This window comes from Bufo bufo, chromosome 1 (genome assembly GCF_905171765.1).
Source record: "Bufo bufo chromosome 1, aBufBuf1.1, whole genome shotgun sequence".
In the NCBI taxonomy this organism is placed as follows: Eukaryota; Metazoa; Chordata; class Amphibia; order Anura; family Bufonidae; genus Bufo; species Bufo bufo.
Genome location: NC_053389.1, coordinates 489,730,104 through 489,757,183, shown reverse-complemented (window position 1 = coordinate 489,757,183; position 27,080 = coordinate 489,730,104). Strand labels below are relative to the sequence as shown.

Below are 27,080 nucleotides of genomic sequence, written 5' to 3'. Positions count from 1 at the left end.
TGTTTATGCTTTCCCACAAGCTGCATTTTTTTTTTTTTCATTGCAATTTTAATAAAATAATTATAAAAAGCATTAACAATCTTTCTGCTTAAGAGCTAGGGAATAAAAGCACTATAAAGGGCCATTGACAGCTGAATTTGGCACCAAAACCTGTCAGGCAGCCACTTACTGTTTTCCGTGAAAGGCTGTGGTTACAGCCTCGATCATTCCAATAAGGGTGCATTCACATGACCGCAATTCTGGCTCCACATCCGTTCCACAATTTTGCGCAATGGATCCATTCATTTCAATTGGGTTGCAAAAGATCCGAACAGAACGCCGTGTTCTGTTCTATAATGAACCGCCTGTTCCGTTCCGCAAATTGCAGAACGCACACGGGCGGCATCCGTGTTTTGCAGTTGTGTGAATGTAGCCTAAAACTGCACCTGCACAAATGGGAACCAGTTTCCACATGGTTTTTGCAACAGTTTTTAAACTGAATTTCAGTGTAAACGTCCTCTATGACTACCCATAGTTGTTCCACAGCATACAACCACATGTAAAATATTCCTAAATGTTAGTATCCCTGTGTATTTCCTGGTGGTTTGCACTTTTCACAGTACCAGGACATGGCGAGTGAAACTGATTACCATAGGTAGATATAATGATGAGTCACATCAATTTTATGACCTTTAGGACCTTCTCAAGATGGCTCCTCTGCCAGTTCTCTGAAGCCAAAACTGCTTTCCCTCACTTCCCATACACACTTTCTGTAGCCAGCAGCTCCCTGACAGCCAATCAGATTGGAATACTGAGAGTCACGCCTCCTCACTCTGAAGCCTAATGCAGGCATGCAGTGTGAAGGACCGCCCCTCCGTCTAACTGTCTTCTTAGCCAGAGACAGTCAAGCCATAGCAACTGTCTTTTAAGGGAGCAGTGGAAAGGGACAGAGGACCTTAATGAAAGCTGTTATTATAAGGTAATTACAGATCTTTTGACAATCATTGACAGACTTACTCAAGTATACATGCCTAGCTCTAATAAACTAGCAAATAAAATAAATATGACAGTTATCCTTTAACCCCTTAAGGACCCATGACGTACATGTACTTCGTACTTCATGGTGCGCATTAACCCTTGATGTGCCGCAGTCAGCGCTGACTGCGACACATGCGATGTCGGGCGGGGATCGGAACTGCCATCGGGTTCCCGTGCTCCTGTGACGGGGACCCGATAGCAGGGAAGGCAGCTTAATTCCTTCCTTAGGCATCAGGGCTGCCTTCCGGTGGAGAGTCTGTGAGATCCAGACCCCTGGATCTTACAGGCAGGAAGCTGTATGTGTAATACGCACTGTTACACTTTCAGCCAATGCATTCCAATACAGATGTATTGCAATGCATTGTAAAAGGGATCAGACCCCAAAAGTTGAAGTCCCAAAGTGGGGCAAAAATAAAGTTTCAAGTAAAAAAAAAAAAGTTATTTTCCCCAAATAAAATAAAAAAATAGGGACAAACGAAAAGTGTATATGTGTGTGTATATATGTATATATATATATATATATATATATATATATATATATATATATATATAAAAAATTATTTTCAACGAACGAGGCAGCACTTCCAGATTGACGTGACAGGGTGAAGACTGTCAGATAAATGTTGTAAATAACAAAAAAATAAAAAATGTGCCAAAACAGCTATTTCTTGTTACCTTGCCTCACAAAAAGTGTAATTTAGAGCAACCAAAAATCATATGTACCCTAAACTAGTACCAACAAAACTGCCACCTTATCCCGTAGTTTCCAAAATGGGGTCACTTTTTTGGAGTTTCTACTCTAGGGGTGCATCAGCGGGGCTTCAAATGGGACATGGTGTCAAAAAAACGTTCCTTTCCTTCTGCACAATGCCATGTGCCTGTACAGCAGTTTACAACCACATATGGGGTGTTTCTGTAAACCACAGAATCGGGGCCATAAATATTAAGTTTCGTTTGGCTGTTAACCCTTGCTTTGTAACTGGAAAAATGGATTAAAATGGAAAATCTGCCCAAAAATTTGAAATTCTGAAATGTCATCTCTATTTTCCATTAATTCTTGTGGAACACTTAAAGGATTAACAAAGTTTGTAAAATCAGTTTTGTATACCTTCAGGGGTGTAGCTTCTAAAATGGGTTCACTTTTGGAGTTGGTACTCTAGAGGTGCATCTTCAAATGTTACATGGCAGTTTAAAATTATCCCAGTGAAATTTGCTTTCCAAAAACCATATGGCATTCCTTTTCCATCTATTTTAAAAGTAGAGAAATTGAAATTTGTAAATCTGCTAATTTTAAAAAATTTATGGTAAATTTGGCTTTTTTTTTTTTTTGACTCAATTTTACCACTGTCATAAGGTTCAATATGTGACGAGAAAACAATCTCAGAATGGCCTGGATAAGTAAAAGCGTTTTAAAGTGATCATCACATAAAGTGACACGTGTCAGATTTGCAAAAAATGTCGGTCCTGAAGGGGTTAATTATGAAAACCTGCAGCACGTGATAAACATGTTTGTGTGTTGCATAATCACCACCCAACAAGAAATGTATTGTATCCAATTAAAAAAGTCCTTTCACTTGTGCCTCACTGGAAAATGTATACAAAGGATGTGGCTATATGTTAATTATTATATTAAGAAATTGCGCTGTACGCAGTTCCCGGTTATGTTTTACAATATGAGTGATGATGATGTGACAGTGTATTCTGTGAATAGAGTCCTTGAACTGTAGTGACAGGCATCATGGCTACCCCTCTGTGGCAAACCATGCCGATACATTGCTGCCTCGGAGAGAGGAGAAATCAGGTTCCAGTAGGAGGGAAGTAGACCTCTGCTGCAGGAAGTTTGAAGTAGAGAGGTTTCTAGCTCAGTATTGCTGTTTAACCCTTTCCCGACCGCCCGGCTTAAATTTATGTCGGCGGACGGGCATTTAAAAATGTTTTAAACAGCAGGCATCCAGCACTAATGTCCGTGACCGATTTTACTATTAAAATATAAAAATATTTTTGCAAGCGGCTAATTCCCCCAAAAAGGTCAAAATGGTCAATTTGCAGTTTTTTATGTCGCTTCACCTCCCGCAAAAAAATTTAATAAGTGATCAAGATGTCATACACACATACAATGGTGGTATTGAAAAGTACAGATCGCCCCGCACACATTCACATAAGTGCAAAATAGCAGGGGTCAGAATGTGGCGATGAAAGTTATATTTTTTTCCAGTATTAAAACGCAAGTAAAACTATATACATATGTTATTACTGTAATCGTACTGACCTGGAGAATAAAAGTAACAGGTCAGTTTTAACACATAGGAAATGATGTTAAAAAAAAAACAACCCATAAAACTGGCGGAATTTGGATTTTTTTTTCCCACTTCCAACCACATTTTATGCAACTGTACGGGGTGCCATTAGTGCATCTTGTCCTGCAAAAAACAGGATGTTATGTCCATGGACGTGTCAGTTATTGGGGGATGTCTATGTAACTAGCTGGGTGGGAGGAGCTATTAACTAGCTGGGTGTTGGGGGCAGGGGTAGGGGAGTGTCTGTCACTGGGTGGGAGGAGCTATAAACTACCTGGGCGGGGTTAGGGATAGTGATGGGGAGTGTCTATATAACGAAGTGGGTGGGAGGAGCTATAAACTAGCTGGGTGTTAGGAGCAGTGATAGGGAAGTGTGTGTGTAACTAGCTGGGTGGGAAGAGCTATAAACTAGCTGGGTGTTAGGGGCAGTGATAGGGAAGTGTGTGTGTAACTAGCTGGGTGGGAGGAGCTATAAACTAGTTGGGTGTTAGGAGCAGTGATGGGGAAGTGTCTATGTAACTAGCTGGGTGGGAGGAGCTATAAACTAGATGGGTGTTAGGAGCAGTGATGGGGGAAGTGTGTGTGTGTAACTAGCTGGGTGTTAGGGGCAGTGATAGGGGAGTGTCTATGTTACTAGCTGGGTGGGAGGAACTATAAACTAGCTGGGTGTTGTTAGGGGCAGTGATAGGGGAGTGTCTATGTCACTAGCTGGGTGGGAGGAGCTATAAACTAGCTGGGTGTTAGGGGCAATGATAGGGGAGTGTCTATGTAACTAGCTGGGTGGGAGGAGCTATAAACTAGCTGGGTGTTAGGGGCAATGATAGGGGAGTGTCTATGTAACTAGCTGGTTGGGAGGAGCTATAAACTAGCTGGATGTTAGGGGAAATGATAGGGGATGTCTATGTAACTGAACAAGCAGCATCTTTACATGGGCCGATTCATAGTACCATTCGTTCCTTATAATCTGACCGACAATTGGGCGGTGTAAATCCGCCATTAGTACTAGATCCTGTAGAGGTAAACTGCCAAAAACAGGATACAAGTCATATGATGGACAGAAATAGTGTTATTACTCATGCCCACACACAACAGCTTATTCTGAAGTGACCTGAAACAAGTAGTTACTATTTATTGCCTATGGTAAATGAGGGAAATAATAAGTACTTTTGTCCGTGTAGGTTTTATTCTTTCTAAGTTGTTTAGTGTAAATTCAGTATTCCTTAAACTCTGCGGGTCTACTTTATCTTCATATCTCTTTTTGCAAGAATTGTTCTCAATGACAAGTGTATATGAGTCCGTTGTTCCTCAGTGACCCTACATTTACTAAGGGCCGTAGTAGACCACACAGTTCGTTCCCAATAATCTACCCACATGATCAGCCAGTAAGTGACGAAATGCTCCTTTTTGGCTGATGAGCATCTTTCATCGGATAATCAAAAGAACTGAATGGATGAACTAATGCGGAAGCAATCGTTCCTTCCTTGGGTAATCAGCAGAGTATTTTGATTTTACATTGAACCCGTCAGGTTGCTCCTCTGACAGCTCTTTGTATAGCCCTTATCTCTGAATTCCTGAAAGCTCATTAACAATCATTTAAGCCCTAATCTTATCAGTTTGAGTTTGGCCATAATGAGTAGAGTTGAGTGAATCGGGTTCGGATTGCTGTATCCAAACCCGATTCATTTGAAAACTTTGAGAATATCGGCTCTGCCCTACTGTAAAATGTATGGCCTCTGCTGAGGTCTTTCCAAAGTGTCAAGAAATATCACAAGGCTTACTTTGTCTCGCCTCTATCACTTGTCACTTCATTTATTCGCATAAATTACTGTATCAAAATCCAAAGCTGAACTCCGCTTCGTTAATGAAGCCTTCGCCTAGCAGTGGAAAAATATAAATAAAACAGCCGACCCTTTTAAGGTCAAGGATTGCCACCCTTACATTGTCCTGTAAGATGTTTTGATAATCCTGAGAATTCAGTGATTGTAAGTTATTCAGGTGTTGAGATAGCACAGAAGACCTAAACCATGATGTTCTCTTCACAATGCTTCACGTTTGGGAGGTTTTGATGTTTTTGTACAGTGTTCTTTTATTCCTACAAACATGGCAATGTACATTTGTGCTAATAGCCTCCACTTTTGTCTCTTCTTTCCATAGAATTTTTTATTTTTTTGGGGGGGGTTTACTTCCATGAACACCATTCATGTTCAGTGTTTTTCTAATGATGGACACATAAACACACTTTTTGCTGTTACTCCTGGTTCTTTATAACCACTTTTAAGACTGTCTGTTGGTGCTCTTGGCGTGATCTTAACAGGAAGCTCGCGTCTATGGAGAGTAGCAACAGTCATGAATATTCTCCATTTGTCATACAGTATGTCTGTTATGTCTTTTGAGATCTTCGGAAAATTGTTTGCATTGACACATAGTAACCAGTTTTCTGGATTAAATACAATTTGTCAGCAACCATGCTTTGTATGGTTTTATGTAAGGGGTAAAGCATCTGTGAAACCCATACTTCCGATCTCATCGCCTTAATTAAGACACCTTTTGGCAATTAGTTCTTGGAGAAGTCATTAACACAGAGGTTTACTCACTTTTCTCCATGTGCTCAATCATAATAGACATTAGTAGTACCACTGTTTGAGTGTTAGCAGGTAGATTGTGTTTGTCTATTATTGTGATCTTGGATAAATCAGACCACATTTTACTAGTAATTAGTGCAGAAAGCCACGTCATTTCAAAGGGTTCACTACGTAGTTCCAAAGGGCTCACTTACCTTTTCTTGCAACTGTGTATCAATTTGCAGTAGTCCATATAATGTAATATTTAGTCTAGCATGTATGTGTATTAACTTGTCCTGTTACTATTTAGCGATGCTCAGAAAACAGCAAGGATGTATACCAGTGTTACAGATGTAGCAAACTTTAACTTCTCATCTAATGAGTTACTTCAGTAAAAAGCATTTATCATGTAGAGAAAGTTAATACAAGTCACTAATTTATTGCGATTGTCCATTTTGCTTCCTTTGCTGGCTGGATTAATTTTTCCATCACATTATACACTGCTCGTTTCCATGGTTACAGACCACCCTGCAATCCATCAGTGGTGGCCGTTCTTGCGCACTACAGAAAAAAGCACCAGCCTACGTGAGCTCCCACAGTCCCGGCCACCAGAGAGGCTTGTATTGTTTCCTATAGTGTGCAAACATGACCACTGATGGACTACAGGGTGGTCGCAACCATGGAAATGAGCATTGTATAATGCGATGGAAAAATGAATCCAGCCAGCAAGGGAGGCAATATGGTAAATCACAGTACATTAGTACGTCCCTTGTATTTACTTTCTCTATATAATGAATGTAATTTGCTGAAGTGACACAACCTCTTTAACTTGACATTTTCAATGACAATTCGAAGTTTGCTGCAATTGTTCTGAAACTTTGCACTGACTGAGTTGAGGAATGTGCTAAAATCAATACCTGGGGTTTCTGCCGGTGTTTCTTAATGGTCACTTATTTGTGTTATTGGAGTTATTTTTTCTGAAAACACATTTACTAAAACCATTATACAAAAGCTCTTTTACTGCACTTGGGCTACATCATTGATTACTTGGTGTCCCCATGGCCATGACAGCACATCCATTGCTGTGTCTGACAGTTCATCCTTTATAGTAATATAAATCCTCTTGCTAAGGGTGCAGCCACATTTGGACAGTGTATCTGCTGGAAAATAAAAATGTGAACAGTGTCTGAGCTCTGGAGATAATAGATCTGACTCTGCACATGATTCTGGGGGGCGGCAGAGCAAAATATGAGCCAGTAATACTAGAGGACCCCTCTAAAGGGGTTGTCCTGGCTTTTAATATTGATGGCTTATCCTCAGGTTAGGTCATCCAATATCAGATCGGAAGGGTAGGGACACCCGATACCTCTGCAGATCAGCTGTATGCGCACGTGCCGTCTTTCTTCTCTCTTCTTGTCCACTGCTGCGGCCCCATAGACATACAACGGAGAGAAGCGAGATGGCACATGCGCACTGCACTCGCAGCTATTTCCCCCTACAGCTGATCGTCAGGGGTGCCAGGTGTCAGACCCCCAACGATCTGATAATGATGACTTATCCTGAGGATAGGTCATCAATATTAAAAGCCCAGAGAACCCCTTTAAGCAGGCCATATTCTGCTTAGTTCTGAGCAAGATAAAATAGTTCTATTCGAAGATAATCGGAGAATCAGGTTTCAGAATGGATCTGAGGAACTGCGCTTTGGAAGAGATTTTTCAGTATTGTTTGTGAGAAGAAACCGACCCGTCCCCTTCATCAAAAAGGGGTCGGTGTTCAGTCTTTCCGGGACCTGTGTGATCTCAGGGCCTTGGAGGTACAGTTCAGAGGTTCTGAAAAGAGACCATTGTAAACTGCCGGCCAGTCTAACGCTCTTCACTCTTCAGCTTTTCATAAATCTATATCAATTTGTCTTTATAAAATGTGCTTTCTTACCGCATTCATAAATTCAGCTTTCTCTCGTCATGGACTCCATGGAAACAGCATTAGGCAAGGGAAGTATTTTTAATGTTTGACGTGATATAGGCTAGCTGTTAGATTCTTTCTTTATGTGAGAACTAACCTAAAAATATGTAAAACTCAATCTTTGTCACACAGGAATCATTTTAGTATGTATCTGACCATATGTTTCTTCAGTGTGCCCTCCATTTTTTTCCACAGCTAGCCTACTGACCCATTCGTTCCTATGTGGATCTGTGGCCCTGATTTATTAATGCGTAAACTGGTCAAGAATATGACCAAAGCTGAGATATGAAAATGAGGTACATGGGCCCAGATTTACTCATTGTATAGATCGTATATTCTTGGTTGGATTCAAACCCAGGACCCCAGCGCTGTGAAGCAACATTACCACGCATTGAAACACTGCTTTTGCCTAAGTACAGGAAAGTAGACCTGCTGTTTTTCTTTCATCATTGCAACTTAATTATTGAGCAAGGTAAATGACTTGGAAAGTAGAAAAGATATTTGGCAGCACATAATGTTAAACTTTTACACCATGAAAATGCTGTGATTATAAATGGTTTATAATGGCAATCACGTCTCTAGTGCATGCTGAATGAGTTTTCTATCAGAGAACCAACAAAGGCCCTGTTCTAAACGGTCTAGGATTGAATACTCTCCTTAGGGTACTTTCACACTAGCGTTATTCTTTTTCGGCATAGAGTTCCGTCCTAGAGGCTCAATACCGGAATAAAACTGATCAGTTTTATCCTAATGCATTCTGAATGGAGAGCAATCCGTTCAGGATGTCTTCAGTTCAGTCTTTTTGACCTTTCAGGACAGAGATAATACCGCAGCATGCTACGGTTTTATCTCCGTCCAAAATTCCGGAACATAAAAATATATGCCGGATCCGTTTTTCCGGATGACATCGGAGAGACTGATCCGGCATTTCAATGCATTTGTCAGACTGTTCAGAATCCTGATCCGTCTGACAAATGCTATCAGTTTGTATACAGTACAGACCAAAAGTTTGGACACACCTTCTCATTCAAAGAGTTTTCTTTATTTTCATGACTATGAAGGCATCAAAACTATGAATTAACACATGTGGAATTATATACTTAACAATCAAGTGTGAAACAACTCAAAATGTCATATTCTAGGTTCTTCAAAGTAGCCACCTTTTGCTTTGATTACTGCTTTGCACACTCTTGGCATTCTCTTGATGAGCTTCAAGAGGTAGACCCCTGAAATGGTTTTCACTTCACAGGTGTGCCCTGTCAGGTTTAATAAGTGGGATTTCTTGCCTTATAAATGGGGTTGCGACCATCAGTTGCGTTGAGGAGAAGTCAGGTGGATACACAGCTGATAGTCCTACTGAATAGACTGTTAGAATTTGTATTATGGCAACAAAAAAGCAGCTAAGTAAATAAAAACGAGTGGCCATCATTACTTTAAGAAATGAAAGTCAGTCAGTCAGTCAGCCGAAAAATTGGGAAAACTTTGAAAGTAAGGGCTATTTGACCATGAAGGAGAGTGATGGGGTGCTGCGCCAGATGACCTGGCCTCCACAGTCCCCGGACCTGAACCCAATCGAGATGGTTTGGGGTGAGCTGGACCGCAGAGTGAAGGCAAAAGGGCCAACAAATGCTAAGCATCTCTGGGAACTCCTTCAAGACTGTTGGAAGACCATTTCAGGGGACTACCTCTTGAAGCTCATCAAGAGAATGCCAAGAGTGTCCAAAGCAGTAATCAAAGCAAAAGGTGGCTACTTTGAAGAACCTAGAATATGACATATTTTCAGTTGATTCACACTTGTTTGTTATGTATATAATTCCACATGTGTTAATTCATAGTTTAGATGCCTTCATAGTCATGAAAATAAAGAAAACTCTTTGAATGAGAAGGTGTGTCCAAACTTTTGGTCTGTACTGTACGTTTTGACAGATCCGGCAGGCAGTTCCGGCGACGGAACTGCCTGCCGGAATCCTCTGCCGCAAGTGTGAAAGTACCCTTATACAATCAGACCAATCTGAATGTGAGTAAATGGGCTGTTGACCTAACTGAAATGTGTCTCATTTTTAGACCCTTTATATAATGCTTATCACAGTTATCTGTAGTACGCTGATTAAAGGGAGCCTGTAACTTGAAACATGGAGTCTGAGCTGAAGGCAACATGTTATAGAATATATAGGGGCACATTTATTAAGATCGACGTTTTAGACGCCACTCTTAATAAAGCCCTAAACTGGCGGTGGATCCACCAGAGTTATGAAGTGGCGCCCGCCTCTCCATAACCTTGGCACATCCAGTTCTAAATGTAAGACTGCTTCCAAGCTGTCTTACATTTAGACCTTTTTTCAACGCCTGAAACGAGCGTAAAAAATGGTAACTGAGGTGGGCCCCCCGGCCTGTCCCCTTCCCCACCCACTTATTTAGACCTGGCGTGAGTGGGGGAAGTCGCAGATTGCGGCGCAACAAGCTGTTGCGCCACAATCTGTGCCTGAAATACTCCTAATTGAGGCTACTTTCACATTAGCGTTTTTTGCGGATCTGTCATGGATCTGCAAAAACTGTTCCGTTACCATAATACAACCGCATGCATCCGCCATGAACGGATTTGGTTGTATTATGTCTTCTATAGCCATGACGGATCCGCCTTGAATACCACTGAAAGTCATCTGTTTTCTATTGTCAGAGAAAACAGATCCATCCCCATTGACTTACATTGTGTGCCAGGATGGATCCATCTTGCTCTGCACCACAGCGTTTTCTTCCGTTATTGAGATCCTATGTAAAAAGTAACCTTGGGGCGTATTTCAAAATGATAAATGATCCCCATAGTTTTGTGGAAAATGATTCAATAAATTATTTTTTTATAAAATCAGATACATTTTACAAAATTTTTGTGTCATATATTATGTTCATACCAGTGCAAAAATACTCATTGTACAAAACAGGATAGTCAATAAACAGGATCCTTAACATAAAGATCCAACAACCAAACTCCCCCCCCACCCACTGTGAGACCTTGTTGTGAGTAGATAAGCATAAACATGTGTTATACCTATTTGTTTTAGTAACGGACCATGACATCACTTCTGCACTATAAATCTTCAGCACACTAGGCTTAAACTCAATCAGCCCCATCTCTCTCCTCCCGGGCTAGCCCGAGAAGATCCTCAGACTAGATAGCCATGTACTACAAACTCCAGATCTGTCAGTCCAGGGTCCCCAAACGGTATCAGATTTCGACATGCTATTACGCTTCATGTATACTCCTCTTTCCAATCTTATGACTGTATTCATTCTGGTAATGAATTCTGATATGCTTGGGGGAAGCGGCTGTATCCATTTAGCAGCTAGAATTTTTCCGTGCCTGATATAAGATTCTGTTGATTCCGATTGTAACATTTGGTGGCAAGTTATCCGAATCTAACATGCCAAGCAAGCAAAACCTAGGATCCAGTTTATAATTAGCACTATAAATTTTGTTCAATAAATTGATTATATCTGTCCAATAGCCCTGTAGCGCACTGCAATTCCACAGCATATGGAGCAATCCGGCCCCTTCTTCCCCACATTCGGACACTTGGAGTCAGATCTATATCCCACCTTCCATAAGAAGATTGGAGTTCTATATACCCTGTGTATTATATAGAGTTGAGACAGTCTATCCGCTTCGCTAGGGGATAGGGTAGGAATCTGTGCAAGGACTTCTTCCCATTGGTTGTCTGAGATGGGGTCCACATCCCTCTCCCACTTCAACTTAACTTTGAGCGGATATTTTTTCAGCTGCTCATATAGCAAAGTATTATAAGCATCCGAAATAGCTCCTCTTACAGGACCTGGTTCTATCAGTTTTTTAAGCATGAGATGTGATACAAATCGTAGGGGGCGCACTTTATCCTGCGAACTAATAGCGTGCCTTAACTGAAGGTATTTATAGAAATGGGTAGACACTACGCCATATTCAAGTTGTGCAAATTGTTTTAGGATACCTAAATTCCATAGTCCTTTACGTTCCCAATCAGAAAATCCCTGCAGTTTGGACAATTCTATTAAATGAGGGTTATTCCAAACAGGAGACAGGTCCAATAGTTCCTGAACACCCAGAATTTCCCTAACTTTTCCCCAGACCCTCCTCATTAATCCTACTACTGGGAGGGGTTTAAAAGAGTCGGTCAAATCTTTCTCCATAAACGAAATAGGCTGGCAGAACCCAGATGCCCACTTCACCAATTCTCCATATCTTCCCATCTCTCTCAGGGACCCCCAGCCCTTAAAGTGTTGCAACTGAGCTGCTAAGAAATATATAAAGTGGTTAGGTAACGCCAGTCCCCCCGCTTCTTTACCACGCTGTAATGTTTCATATCGGATTCTACTATTTTTATTTTTCCATAACAAAGATCTAAATATTCTCTGTAACTTATAATAATAATGCATGGGAATCCATACTGGTGAGTTATGCAATATGTAGAGCAATTGCGGCATCCATATCATCTTAAGAAGATTACCTCTACCTATCATTGACATTGGAAGCTTATGCCAGGTGATCGCTTTCCGTTTAAATCTGTCCATTAGGGGTACTAGGTTATTCGCTACATAAAATCGGGGCTGTACTGAAATAGTGACTCCAAGATATTTAAAGGAGACCACTTTCAGGTTAACCTGATCTAAGCAAAGAGATTCCAGAAGAGGGGACAGCGGAAGAATAACTGACTTATTCCAATTGATTAATAAACCAGACTGTTTTCCAAAGTCTGAGATTAATGATATAATGGGATCTATTGATGTCAGATCACCCACATATAATAACATATCGTCCGCATATAGCGAGACTCTTTTCTCCACCGTCCCCCTCTCCAGACCTCGAATCAGTGGCGTAGAACGCAAAATACAAGCCAGGGGCTCAATAGCAATGGCAAACAGGAGGGGTGACAAAGGGCATCCCTGCCTGGTGCCTCTCTCCAGTGTCATCATTGGGGATAGCTTACCATTTATTCGCAGCCTAGCTCTCTGTTGACTATAGAGCAATTTTACCCAATTAATGTATCCAGGGCCGAATCCTAGTTTTGCCATAAGTATTCCCATTCAACACTATCAAAGGCCTTTGCAGCGTCTAAGGAGATCACTGCAGGGCATCCCACATCCCATTCTGTTCCCCTCATCTGAATATTGAGGAACAGACGCCTAAGGTTTAATGACATGGATTTTCCTGGCATAAACCTGCACTGATCTTCATGTATAATGTGGGAGATAACATTCAGGAGCCTATTAGCAAGTACCTTGGCCAACACTTTTATATCTACTGTTAAGAGTGAGATGGGTCTATACGAATCTACCATATTGGGATCCTTATCTGGTTTAGGGATCACCACCACCAATGCTTCTCTCATAGAGCTAGGTAAAATACCTGTCCTATAAGATTCATTAAACACCTGTAGGAGATGCGGGAGCAAAACTTCTTGATGTTTTTTGTAGAATTCCCCAGGCGGACCATCTCCCCCAGGTGCTTTTCCGTTAGGAAGCGACTGCACCGCCAATGCCATCTCTTCCAATTGAATGTCCCCATCAAGTAATAACCTCTGATCATCAGACAGGCTGGGCATCTGGATATTCTGCAGGTATTGCTCTCTGTCACTACAGTCAATCCCTAGTCTGGACTTATAGACTGTCTGCATAGTGCTCATGGAATATGTTCATTATGTTATCATCTCCAGATACCTGTACGCCCATTTTATTAGTGATTCCCAATACACAAGATGGGCCCGATTGGGTCTTAATAGCTAGTAGGTGGCCCGTACATTCCCCTTCCATAAAATAATGTTGAGTCTTAAAAAATTGTTTGTTCCCAGCTCTACTAATCAAATGTTCCTTCAGTAGATCTTGCGCCTCCGTCCAGTGCGAGGAATTTTCTAGGGAGGGGTCAGAGATGTACTTAGCTTCCGTAGTCTGAACGCTATCCAGTAGTTCTGTCGTAAGTGCCCTGCTTTTAGTTTTATGGGAACTAATCCGTTTAATGTATGTCCCTCTAATATAAGCTTTCATTGTATCCCAGATAATGGAGTGACTAGCTGGACCTTCATTATTGGTAAGGGTATTTTCACACTTGCGGCAGGACGGATCCGACAGGCTGTTCACCATGTCGGATCCGTCCTGCGGCTGTTTCGCCGTGCCCCCGGGCCGCCGCTCCGTCCCCATTGACTATAATGGGGATGGGGGCGGAGCTCCGGCGCAGCACGGCGGTGCACGGCTTAAGGCCGCCGGACTAAAATTACTGCATGTCAGGTTTTTTAGTCCGGCGGCTTTCTCCGTGCACCGCCGTGCTGCGCCGGAACTCCGCCCCCATCCCCATTATAGTCAATGGGGACGGAGCGGGGGCACGGCGAACAGCCACAGGACGGATCCGACATGCTAAACAGCATGTCGGATCCGTCCTGCCGCAAGTGTGAAACTAGCCTTAGTCAGTCAGAGCAGCAGATATCACAGTACCAGTATCAACTAACTGGATCCAAAAAGGGTTTAGTCGCCATGGTTGTCTCAGACCCAATAGCTCTCTCCCTAAATCCAGTACTACCAATAACGGGGAGTGGTCAGAAATACTACGGGGTAAGTACCTAACATCCTGGACCTCATCTAACACTCCCTTAGATCCCATTTCAGCGAGCGTCTTGGCTAATGAGGATAGAGAAGGGCCAGAGGCCCCACTATCAGATTGGAATTTATCTAGAGATTTGTCCAAGAACATATTAAAATCACCAATTATGAGACCTGGCAGATCTGGAAATTTGGAAGTGAAGGATAATACTTTTTTGAGAACTTCACAGGAATATGGGGGAGGTATATAAACGGCCACTAGTATCATTTGGTAATGAAACACAGAACAGTTAATACATATAAAGCGACCCTCCTCATCCACATGTACCTCCCTCGATATAAAGGGAACATTTCTATGCACCAACACGCTCACCGCTCTCGATTGCGTGGAGTAGAAGGAATGAAACTTTTGTGCCACCCAAGCCTTATGAATAAGATGCGTTCTCTCAGAAGTGAGATGAGTTTCTGAGAGGCACTGAATTGCCGGTTGATACGTTTGCAAGGCATAAAAGACGGCATTGCGTTTAGCAGGTTGGTTCAGCCCCCTCACATTCCAGGCAATTATTCTAAGGGTACCCATTTATGTTTTTAAACCATAGCAGTACAGGACCGTAAGCAGCCTCGCCCCGGTCATACACATAGAACCACTGGTGTCTAGTCAATAAGGTCTCAGTCCCTCCCACCCCCCCCCCCCCCCCTCCCCCTCCCCAACCCATACAGAACAAATAAAGACATTTCACATACACGTGAAGCCCTGGGGAAAATAATATCCTGAACTTGGGGAATACAAACAAATATGCAATAGCAAACAAGGGGAACGTTGACTAAAAACTAGCAAGTGGCATACATTCCCGGCTATGCTAGCATACTGTATATCAGATCTCCCCCTTATAGTATAACACTCCTAACTGATGAAAAGGACATAGTGCAAACATTAATAAAGGCCGTCTCCAGTACTGGGTAGAGCCTTGACTCAAGCACTCGGTCTGCCCCCCACACCATTATGTGCAGGCATCTAACCAACAACATGACCCCGCATTTATCAACTGTCCATATAGACAAAAGGTAGAAGGTGATGGCAGAATAACTTGTGGCAATCAGCATATTAAGTGCCCTCCCTTAAATCCTTTTCAGTGGAGTCCAACCACTGACATGCCGCACCCGGATCCTCAAATAAGTGCGTTTTATATTTCGCCACGACTCAGTTTCGCAGGATATAGCATAAAATATGGAAGCTGTAATAGTCGCAGTCTGCGTTTAGCATCAATAAAACGTGCACGCTTTTTTTGGACGTCAGGTGAGAAGTCGGGAAACAAAGAATCCGGTTCCCATCAATAGACAAATCAGTGCAGTCTCTTGCTCCTCTCAAAATGGCATCCCAGTCATGAAAATAGTGGTGGGGGGTGAAACGGCACCCTGTGTGCCCGTTCCACAGCAAACAGAGGAGACAGCTTTTCCTTTCCTATTTTTTCTGTTAGCCACTTTTCCACAAATGTAACAGCATCTGTTCCTTCGGTACGTTCTGGCACACCAATCATGCGCACATTATTTCGCCGCAGCCTGTTTTCCAGGTCGTCAGCGGGTGACATTGTGAATCACCCGCTGCATGTCCCTTTTAACTGGCGGCATTTGGTCTTTCAAATCACTTAAGCTGCCCTCCATTTAACTCATACGCTCTTTGACTTGCCTTAGTAGCCCTATATCCTCTTTCAGGCCACCCACACTGGTAGTAAGCGCAGTTATTGCATTGTAACACCGCTGAAAAGACATCCTTGATAGTAGGCTCAAGTGCTGAGGTGGCCATCCTGCCACTAAGCTCACTGACCTCAGAGTCCTCTGGAATGTTGTCATCTTGCGATGGAGGCACTGGAGGATTCCTCTTAACAGCGGCAGCGTATGCATTCAGGGCCGGCGCAGGATGAACCGATTCAGTAGTGTGAGCAAACTTTTCCAGTCGCGCTGCCACATCCAGCAGCTTCACTGACTGTCCGGCGCCATCTTGCCTTGCTGGGGTGGCTCTTTCACCGTCCTTTCCCTCCTTCTCTTTGGCCTTTTGACGGCGCATGGCGGAGCGGTACGGTAGCAGGACCCCTGGGGAAGCACTTTGTTGTATCGATGAGCCGTTACAGCCCCTGGGAGAAGAATGGATTACAGGATGTTCAGCCGGGAGCTCAGCTCTGCACGTCCTCTCACATCCCCAGTCAGGCCACGCCCCCCTGTTCAGTCGGGAGCTCAGCTCTGCACGTCCTCTCACATCCCCAGTCAGGCCACGCCCCCCTGTTCAGCCGGGAGCTCAGCTCTGCACGTCCTCTCACATCCCCAGTCAGGCCACGCCCCCCTGTTCAGTCGGGAGCTCAGCTCTGCACGTCCTCTCACATCCCCAGTCAGGCCACGCCCCCCTGTTCAGCCGGGAGCTCAGCTCTGCACGTCCTCTCACATCCCCAGTCAGGCCACGCTCCCCTGTTCAGCCGGGAGCTCAGCTCTGCACGTCCTCTCACATCCCCAGTCAGGCCACGCCCCCCTGTTCAGTCGGGAGCTCAGCTCTGCACGTCCTCTCACATCCCCAGTCAGGCCACGCCCCCCTGTTCAGCCGGGAGCTCAGCTCTGCACGTCCTCTCACATCCCCAGTCAGGCCACGCTCCCCTGTTCAGCCGGGAGCTCAGCTCTGCACGTCCTCTCACATCCCCAGTCAGGCCACGCCCCCCTGTTCAGCCGGGAGCTCAGCTCTGCACATCCTCTCACATCCCCAGTCAGGCCACGCCCCCTGTTCAGCCGGGAGCTCAGCTCTGCACGTCCTCTCACCTCCCCAGTCAGGCCACGCCCCCCTGTTCAGTCGGGAGCTCAGCTCTGCACGTCCTCTCACCTCCCCAGTCAGGCCACGCTCCCCTGTTCAGCCGGGAGCTCAGCTCTGCACGTCCTCTCACATCCCCAGTCAGGCCACGCTCCCCTGTTCAGCCGGGAGCTCAGCTCTGCACGTCCTCTCACCTCCCCAGTCAGGCCACGCCCCCCTGTTCAGCCGGGAGCTCAGCTCTGCACGTCCTCTCACATCCCCAGTCAGGCCACGCTCCCCTGTTCAGTCGGGAGCTCAGCTCTGCACGTCCTCTCACCTCCCCAGTCAGGCCACGCCCCCTGTTCAGCCGGGAGCTCAGCTCTGCACGTCCTCTCACATCCCCAGTCAGGCCACGCTCCCCTGTTCAGTCGGGAGCTCAGCTCTGCACGTCCTCTCACCTCCCCAGTCAGGCCACGCTCCCCTGTTCAGCCGGGAGCTCAGCTCTGCACGTCCTCTCACATCCCCAGTCAGGCCACGCCCCCCTGTTCAGTCGGGAGCTCAGCTCTGCACGTCCTCTCACATCCCCAGTCAGGCCACGCCCCCCTGTTCAGTCGGGAGCTCAGCTCTGCACGTCCTCTCACCTCCCCAGTCAGGCCACGCTCCCCTGTTCAGCCGGGAGCTCAGCTCTGCACGTCCTCTCACATCCCCAGTCAGGCCACGCCCCCCTGTTCAGTCGGGAGCTCAGCTCTGCACGTCCTCTCACATCCCCAGTCAGGCCACGCCCCCCTGTTCAGTCGGGAGCTCAGCTCTGCACGTCCTCTCACATCCCCAGTCAGGCCACGCCCCCCTGTTCAGTCGGGAGCTCAGCTCTGCACGTCCTCTCACCTCCCCAGTCAGGCCACGCCCCCCTGTTCAGTCGGGAGCTCAGCTCTGCACGTCCTCTCACATCCCCAGTCAGGCCACGCCCCCCTGTTCAGTCGGGAGCTCAGCTCTGCACGTCCTCTCACATCCCCAGTCAGGCCACGCCCCCCTGTTCAGTCGGGAGCTCAGCTCTGCACGTCCTCTCACCTCCCCAGTCAGGCCACGCCCCCCTGTTCAGTCGGGAGCTCAGCTCTGCACGTCCTCTCACCTCCCCAGTCAGGCCACGCCCCCCTGTTCAGTCGGGAGCTCAGCTCTGCACGTCCTCTCACATCCCCAGTCAGGCCACGCCCCCCTGTTCAGTCGGGAGCTCAGCTCTGCACGTCCTCTCACCTCCCCAGTCAGGCCACGCCCCCCTGTTCAGTCGGGAGCTCAGCTCTGCACGTCCTCTCACATCCCCAGTCAGGCCACGCCCCGCCCTATTTCATTCATTTAAATTCCTGCTTATTCTGGGCTTTGCAGTCAAGGAGGCAGTCCTATCAGTGATTGACAGCTCTCTCTGTATACACAGTCATAGAGGGAAGGATGTCAATCACTGATAGGACCATCTTGACTTCAAAGCCCAGAATGAGCAAGAATTTAAGAGAATGAAATATAAGTTTAACTGAATCTTTTGCTATTAAACCATATACCAGTCTGCTCAGCTCCTCCTGCTCTATAACATGCTGCCTGCAGATTATTTAGCATTTTCATAGTGACAGGTTCCCTTTAATATAGAAAATATGGGGGGATTAAACAATGTTTTGCACAAGGTCCATTTTGTGCAAAAATGTGTGACCTTTCCTTTTTTTACACTGCTTTTGGTACTTTTCTAAAGACAGGCCTGTAGAGCCTACAGATTTAAGGGCTTACTGAGTTTTCATAAACTTTTGGTATGTCAGTCATGCCTAGAATGACACTCTCCTGAGGACGGAATCCAGACAGGTCCATAGATTTTCTATTGATTCCCCTTCTGCAGCGAGGAGAGAGAATGCGATATGTTAGTTCTTTTCTCTCCTCGTTCTAGTGATCTGTTGCGGTCTCAGCACTCAGATTCCCCCCCCCGCCATCAAAACTCAGTGACTCTTTAAGATAACTTACGCCCGAAAACTGGCATAAACCTGAAATCTGCACTAGGTCAGTTTCAGGCGTACGTCAGCAGACTTTATTCTAGGACTGGTGTATGAAATAATTACATTTTCAGCATTGCTTTGATAGCTGACTCCAATATTGATATCGCCCTCAGTGTGTGAGAAAACCCATTGTAATGCATTATTCACACTAGTATATTACCATGCAAAGTACGGGGAAAAAAAATATATAATCATGAAATAGGATTAGCTATAAGGCAAAATATGGAAAACATTCCCAAAGTGGCCTGTGACAGACACAAGAATCATGAATCCAGTGTCATCTTTACAAGGAGCGGGTTGTGGGATCTCTCCTTGCCAGCCACATGCTCCATTACGACCCCCAAGTGGGGGGCATTCTTTATGTTGCAATAGCACACATTACCTTAAATGAACCTGTTTTATTAGGACTTATTCAGGAACCATTCAGGAACCTGTCTTATTAGGCCTTATTCAGGAACCTGTCTTATTAGGCCTTATTCAGGAACCTGTCTTATTAGGCCTTATTCAGGAATCTGTCTTATTAGGCCTTATTCAGGAATCTGTCTTATTAGGCCTTATTCAGGAACCTGTCTTATTAGGCCTTATTCAGGAATCTGTCTTATTAGGCCTTATTCAGGAATCTGTCTTATTAGGCCTTATTCAGGAACCTGTCTTATTAGGCCTTATTCAGGAACCTGTCTTAGTAGGCCTTATTCAGGAACCTGTCTTAGTAGGCCTTATTCAGGAACCTGTCTTAGTAGGCCTTATTCAGGAACCTGTCTTAGTAGGCCTTATTCAGGAACCTGTCTTAGTAGGCCTTATTCAGGAACCTGTCTTAGTAGGCCTTATTCAGGAACCTGTCTTAGTAGGCCTTATTCAGGAACCTGTCTTAGTAGGCCTTATTCAGGAACCTGTCTTAGTAGGCCTTATTCAGGAACCTGTCTTAGTAGGCCTTATTCAGGAACCTGTCTTAGTAGGCCTTATTCAGGAACCTGTCTTAGTAGGCCTTATTCAGGAACCTGTCTTAGTAGGCCTTATTCAGGAACCTGTCTTAGTAGGCCTTATTCAGGAACCTGTCTTAGTAGGCCTTATTCAGGAACCTGTCTTAGTAGGCCTTATTCAGGAACCTGTCTTAGTAGGCCTTATTCAGGAACCTGTCTTAGTAGGCCTTATTCAGGAACCTGTCTTAGTAGGCCTTATTCAGGAACCTGTCTTAGTAGGCCTTATTCAGGAACCATTACAGTTCCCGTCACTTACATAGGTTAATTTGGAATCCCAGCCATTATGTTCGTGGAGTGTAGAAAGAAACAAGTACCCAGAGAAAACCCACACAGAGAACATATAAACCTCATGTTGACGTTGCCCTTGGTTGGATTCAAACCCATGGACATGGACATATCTTGATGTACGGATGTGTCCTTTTTGGATTTATGTGCGTTTCTGCAGCATATCCGCACCAAAATCCGCATAGTGTAACAGTGGATTTGATGCGGTTTTGCCGCAGATCTCACCCTTACATTAAAAAGGGTGAAATCTGCAGCTAAAAACACAAACATAAATGACCTACTACTAAATTTGAAAACCGTAATGCAGGTCAATTTCCGCACAGAAAAAAAATATGCAAAGTGTAGATGAGGTTAGTGTAATCTCATGCCCTTTTCTGGTACTGTAATACACTAAGGTTTTTCCACATGGGAATCCGCGTAAAAAAAACGCATGTATTCTGCAACGTGTGCAGGTCGCCTAATAGGCCTGTGGTGCAGACCGGATAGCACACGGAAGTAAAGTACTGTTATATGGTAGCCTTATTATAACTACTGTTTTTTTAACATGTTCTGTGGTGATTATCTCGGTCAGCGTCTGTTTTGTGAAGGTGTTTGAGCTCTAAGGCCTCATTCACATGAGCGTTATGGAATGGGTCCGTTCATTGAAAAACCTGATGGTTTTGCACACAAGTTGAATCGGTTTTGTCTGCGATTGCACTCAGTATTTTAGGTTTTTCTTTCAGGCGTGCATCCGTTTTACATCTTTTCATGCACGTGAAGAAAGCTGAATAACACACAGCATCTCCTAGCAGGAGCAACCATCAGTGAAAAACCGACCGCATCCAGATGCCTGGCATGTGCTGTCATTTCTTTTGTTTCACTGACCCTTTGACTTAAATGGACCAGTCCTGCGTGCAAAAATGGATGAAGATAGAACATGCTGTGATTTTTCCTGAACGGACAGGTGATCCGTGAAAAGCAATGCTCATGTCCATGTACCCATTGAAATGAATAGGTCAGGGGGCAGTCCAGATGCTGTCGGAACAGAAGCCATCCAGACGGAAAACTCGCTCATGTGAAATTAGCATTAGAGAGAGGGTAGTTCTAGTTTAACCATGTTGGTATTAGTCACTGGAGGATATAAATATGATACATCTGCAAATGGTGCAGGCGCATGAATTGGTAAAACAGCAAGGTAAGGAGATGGGAGAAATTTGTGTACTCAGCACCCCTTACATCCTCAATAGAAAAGGGCTTTTCAGAATTCTAAGTGAGGGTGGTGGAAAGATCCAAGAACTTGGATTTCAGTGGCTATATCTACATTGTTAGGTAAACTGCGGCCAATGCAAATTATTCTTGCAGGACTCTGAGACGGGAACAGAAGAGTCAACTCCATTGGTCACCTTTTAGAAGACTGAAACACAGGCAGGGCAGTTAGAAAACAGAGGGGAGTAGGCTGGAATGCAAAGCCGGCCTTACATTATAATAGCTGTCGGCCAATGGGCGTTCTCTCCTGACCCCCCCCCCCCCCCCCCATATACACATGCATACTTGCATATGTTTTCAGTCGTGAATGGATTAAAGGGTTTGTCCCTTTATAAACACAAACCGCAGCGGTCTGACCGCATGTGTGCTGCTGTAACATTCAACTCTATGGGACTGCAGGAGTCCGCCTAGTACAGGTATAACCGCCGCTCTGTTTGAAAGGAGGAACACAGGGCACCCTTTCCTGTGGTCAGCAGGGGCCCCAGCAGTCGGACAATTATACCCTATTCTGTTCATAGGGGATACAGTAAGTCTTTGTAATGAGAGAGCTCCTTAAAGTCCCTACTATACTCCTCTACCCACGAACAATTGGATCGGGCATGTCCAACTGGCCAATTCTTCATGGGACGCCCACCATACACATTAGACGGTCATTTGGTTCTACTTAAATCAGGGAGTTCCACCAACAATAATTGGGGGGGGGGGGGGGGCACACATTGCTGCTGCCTTTCTAATGCAAAACTGCACCAAAAAAAGCATGCAGTTTTTGCAACAACATACCTGCATTTATGGTGCGTTTTCTTCCAGCAAAGGGAAAACACCCAGCAAAAGTGGAATACATGAATTATTACATTAATGTAATGTAATGCTGGGTGTTTACCTTTGTTGGAAGAAAATGGACCATAAACACATGTATTTTTTTGCTTTTTTATTTCCCGCACCAGAAACGTGTAGCGGCACTCTTACATGTATGTCCTGTAAGCTGATGCACCTACACTGCATGCAGCCTCTCCTTGGGATAGGGTATCTATATCAGATCAGTGGGTGTCTGACACCAGCGCCGGATGGAGCCGGAAGCAGAAGACTCCGTCCACAGTTTACTGGTCCTGCCGGTGTGCTGCAGATCCGATCCCATTCACCCGCGGCCTGCGTTGCCTTTAAGGGGGAGCTTACTGAAGGTGTCTGGATCATTCAGTTGTGGGAGTAGTTTCCATAGTGGCAGACAGAATTTTATCATTTGACTTGATGGTTATATGAAGGGAAGCAGGCGATTCCTGTTCCAGTGTCTAAAAGTAAAAGTCTTTGTTCCCCAAATAAACTGATCGCAGCACAAGTTTCATTTCTTATAGTGCTCATTAAAGCACTGTAATAGGTTGCTATGGGCAACGCACAGTTTTTATTTTAAAGGCAGTTTTCCTACATTTCCTGTAGAAAAGCTGGGTGACAGCCATATTGTTATCTTGTTATTAGGGTCCACACACACAAATTTGGCACTGGAGGGGATTTTTTAAATTTTTGTCTCACTTCAGCAAATGGCATTTATCATGTAGAGAAAGTTAATACAAGGCACTTACTAATGTATTGTGATTGTCCATATTGCTTCCTTTGCTGGCTGGATTCTATTTTCCATCACATTATACACTGCTTGTTTCCATGGTTACAAATACAGACCACCCTGCAATCCATCAGTGGTGGCCGTTCTCCACACTATAGGAAAAAGCATCGGCCTATGTGCGGTGCCATGGTCCCGGCCACCAGAGAGAACACGTAAAGGGGTAAGAGGCGGCACTGCTGTAAACCCAATCAAGGTGTGGGGCGGTATACTGAGAAACCCAGTCACAATGTAGCAAATATCGGTGGTGCTCTGCTATAAAATAGATAAGAGTCCAAGCAAATCAAGGTACGATCCGAAGATGCGAAGTAATAGCGGCGAGTGCCGCTATTACTTCTTATCTTCGGATCGTACCGGCCACCAGAGAGACCAGTGCTTTTTCCTATATCGTGCAAGCACGACCACCACTGATGAATTGCAGTGTGGTCGTAACCATGGAAACAAGAAGTATATAACATGATGGAAAAATTAGTCTAGCCAGCAAAGGAAGCAATATGGATAATACATTAATTAGTAAGCGTCTTGTATTAACTTTCTTTACATGGTAAATGCCACTTGCTGAAGCAAGACAACCCCGATAAATCGCTTTAAAAAAAATGCACGACTAAAGACAGGTGTTTTGTTTTTTTTTGCCACCTGCTGTTTTTTTTTTTTTTTCTGGCTTTTTTTTCTGGCCTTTTTTTCATACACAGTGGATCAGGGCATCGCTCATGCGCCCTCTTCTGTGTTTACCTGAATGCCGTCCCCCTTATAGCAGTGGTGCAGTGTAATTACAGCTTCCTTTCATATTCACTGTAATCTGCCTGCACCACTGCTGCTAAAGTGCAGGTAAGCAATGAAGAGGATTCAGCAATTGCATCAGCACCATAGTGGGGGTGCCTGGAGACAGGCCCCTATTGATCTGAAATTGATTACTTAATGTGAAGATAGGCCATCAATTTCATGAAAGCAGAATACCTCTTTAAATACAAATGAGTTGGCTGTTATATTAGTGTCTGCCTAATGGGCTGTAGTATACTATAGTGAAGTGCTTAGTTTGTGAATACAGGAAAATCCAGTTATTGTATTTTATGTATGTAGAGAAACATTCATCAATTAAAGGGCATCTCTCAGAAAATTTGTACCCATGACACTGGCTGACCTGTTACATGTGCACTTGGCATCGGTGTAGGTCCCATGTTCATATGTGTCCTCATTGCTGAGAAAAATGATGTTTTAATATATGCAAATGAGCCTCTAGGAGCAACGGGGGTGTTGGCACTACACCTAGAGGCTCTGCTCTCTCTGCAACTGCTGTGCCCTCTGCATTTTGACAGGGCTAGGCAGTGTAAACATAAGCACGCCTAGCCCTGTCAATCAAAATGCAGAGGGCACAGCAGTTGCAGAGAGAGCAGAGCCTCTAGGTGTAGTGCCAACACCCCCGTTGCTCCTAGAGGCTCATTTGCATATATTAAAACATCATTTTTCTCAGCAATGAGGACACATATGAACATGGGACCTACACCGATGCCAAGCGCACATGTAACAGGTCAGCCAGTGTCATGGGTACAAATTTTCTGAGAGATGCCCTTTAATTGATGAATGTTTCTCTACATACATAAAATACATATAATACAATAACAGGGACACATATGAACATGAGACCAGCACAGATGCCTTCAGCTGCCGAGTGCACATGTAACAGATCAGTCAGTATCATAGGTACAGATCTGGTGACTGATGCCCTTTAAATGGAAATTGAAGCTAGATGATAGACTGAGCCCGTTTATAAGATTGCACACAGCTGGCTTAGCCCATGTTATCTGATGCATTGTATGTAATAAGTGCTATTACTGTTCACCTAGACCTCATCCATATGCTGTAACTTTGCAGTTTTCTCACTTGTTGATGCATTGGGAATGAAAGCAGTTGTCAGTGAGAGGTGCCTGAGACCTGCTTGGCTAACATCCTGGCGAGGCAGTGTGTGCTGCCTGGATCATTAGAGAGGAAATATGATCAGAGAAGAAGTCCACGTATCTAGGATGGGAGGAGCTGGGTGCCTGGAGAGTAGCCTCTCGAGCATAACCGCACAGAGCAGGAGCCTTCAGTTCTCTGCAGGCATTGCTTCTCAGTAGAAGCATGCCCACTCTCCAGGATTAGTAGGTGAGGAGGGGAAATTCTTCATAGGAATGTGTGCCAGCTCTAATCCGGCAACATGAGCACTCCCTTTTCCTTGTGTGTTTCTGCTGCCCTTCATTCCAAGCGCTGACAACTGGAGGCAAGTATACAGCACAACTGCTTGTTGGTTCATGCAACAGTGTGTGTGTGTGTCAGTCACGGCTGCAGTGGATGGTGTGCGTGTGGATGCGCTGTAATGAGCGGTTAGTTAACTAACTTCAGATTTACCTAATTGGGTGTCCCACTCCTATCCTGTTATGACGACACCAAGAATTCAGCATTGTCATTCACATAGACCTGGAGGCAAAAGTTTCTTTACTGTTAAAAGTCTCCCTCTATTTCTTTTTATTATTGCGTAGTCCTTGGCACATCTTGAAGCAGTCTCTGCCATATGACAACGTGGTAGTATTTTCAAGCAGGGAGCTGCCAGCTTTAGTTTGTGCATTCTGTATCCTATGTGCATGCTTGTTCTATAATTAAAAGAGGGGCATATAGGTTTTCCACTGTAATAATCAAGCCCATCCTCTTCACTCTCTGCCATTTTTACCATGTACCTTGTTGTGGTTTTCTTTGGAACATGGTCCTCTGCATGGATGTGGGAAGGTTTCTTCTAATTATACATTACAGGCATAAGCTATAATTTTCAGATATATAAATGTTATATAGTTTTCTATTCCGTTAGCATTAATGATCTACTGTGCTGTGAAATTAGTAGAATGTAGCCAACATAATGTGCCCAGCTGTCTGCTTGTTGTTTGCCTGCTTCTCCCCCACAGTGTGGACCTCTCAGTATTCATCAGATGATGTCTAGGCTTTTGACACCTCTTTCAGACCATTTAGCTGTCACTTTCTTATTGGTGCCTCTTGAATCCAGTTAAGGACTTTTATGAGGATTTTCATTTCAGATTTCTGTTGTGTCAGACTTTCAGATAACATTTTGGGTCACTTTGAGGGATATACAGTCAGGCTGAAAGGATAGTTGACCTATGTTATTAAAAGGCATGTTTTTCCTTATGTCATGCAGACTGTTTGTCTCGTGATAATGTGATAAACCCTTTAAATATACCCATGACAGTAAAAAAATGCAGTCCAGCATAGTGTATAAAGATGGAGATGAGCAGATTGATATACACATTGGTGGGAACAGATTTAGCAGAACTAGTGACTTACTCTTTGTATGATGAGTCCAGTGGGCGGGCCTGTCCGGTGATTGGCAACCTTCTTTGTATAAGTGTGCATACAGAGATAGATGTCAGTCACTGTAAAGACCGCCTACTGGACTCCTAAAGCCAAGCTCAGCAGAGATTTAAATGAATAGATGACGAGATTTTTTCTGTATGCTTTCCGCTCAAATATCTATATCTATCTTGTTATTATGGGAACCTGGCCATGTGACCTTTAGTCTGACCAACAGTCCAGAGCTTGGTCTAATGTGTAAACAGGAACTTGGTCTCTCCCTGTGACATGACTGATTTTCTTGTGAATTAAAGGATGACTTCATCATCAATCAAATCCCTCCTGGCAGCTTTCAGGTCCCACCCCTCTGTATTCCTCTGTATATCCCCGTTTTTCTGTTGAAGATGTA

At 44.4% G+C, this 27,080-nt stretch overlaps 1 protein-coding gene across 12 annotated transcripts in view; it reads left to right on the top strand.

The window, feature by feature from the left end:
- OSBPL8 (oxysterol binding protein like 8) overlaps positions 1-27,080 on the top strand; it is a 243,922-nt gene that overhangs the window by 159,321 nt on the left and 57,521 nt on the right. Inside the window, exon 1 of one of the 12 annotated variants that reach the window (XM_040410167.1) lies at positions 25,374-25,595. The exons of 8 other annotated variants lie outside the window; for them this stretch is intronic. The gene's annotated coding sequence lies outside the window, so the exon portion shown is untranslated. Of the gene's footprint in view, positions 1-25,373; positions 25,596-25,683; positions 25,944-27,080 lie in introns of those variants that run through there. 3 more of the 12 variants (XM_040410227.1, XM_040410183.1, XM_040410235.1) reach the window with 3 other exon arrangements.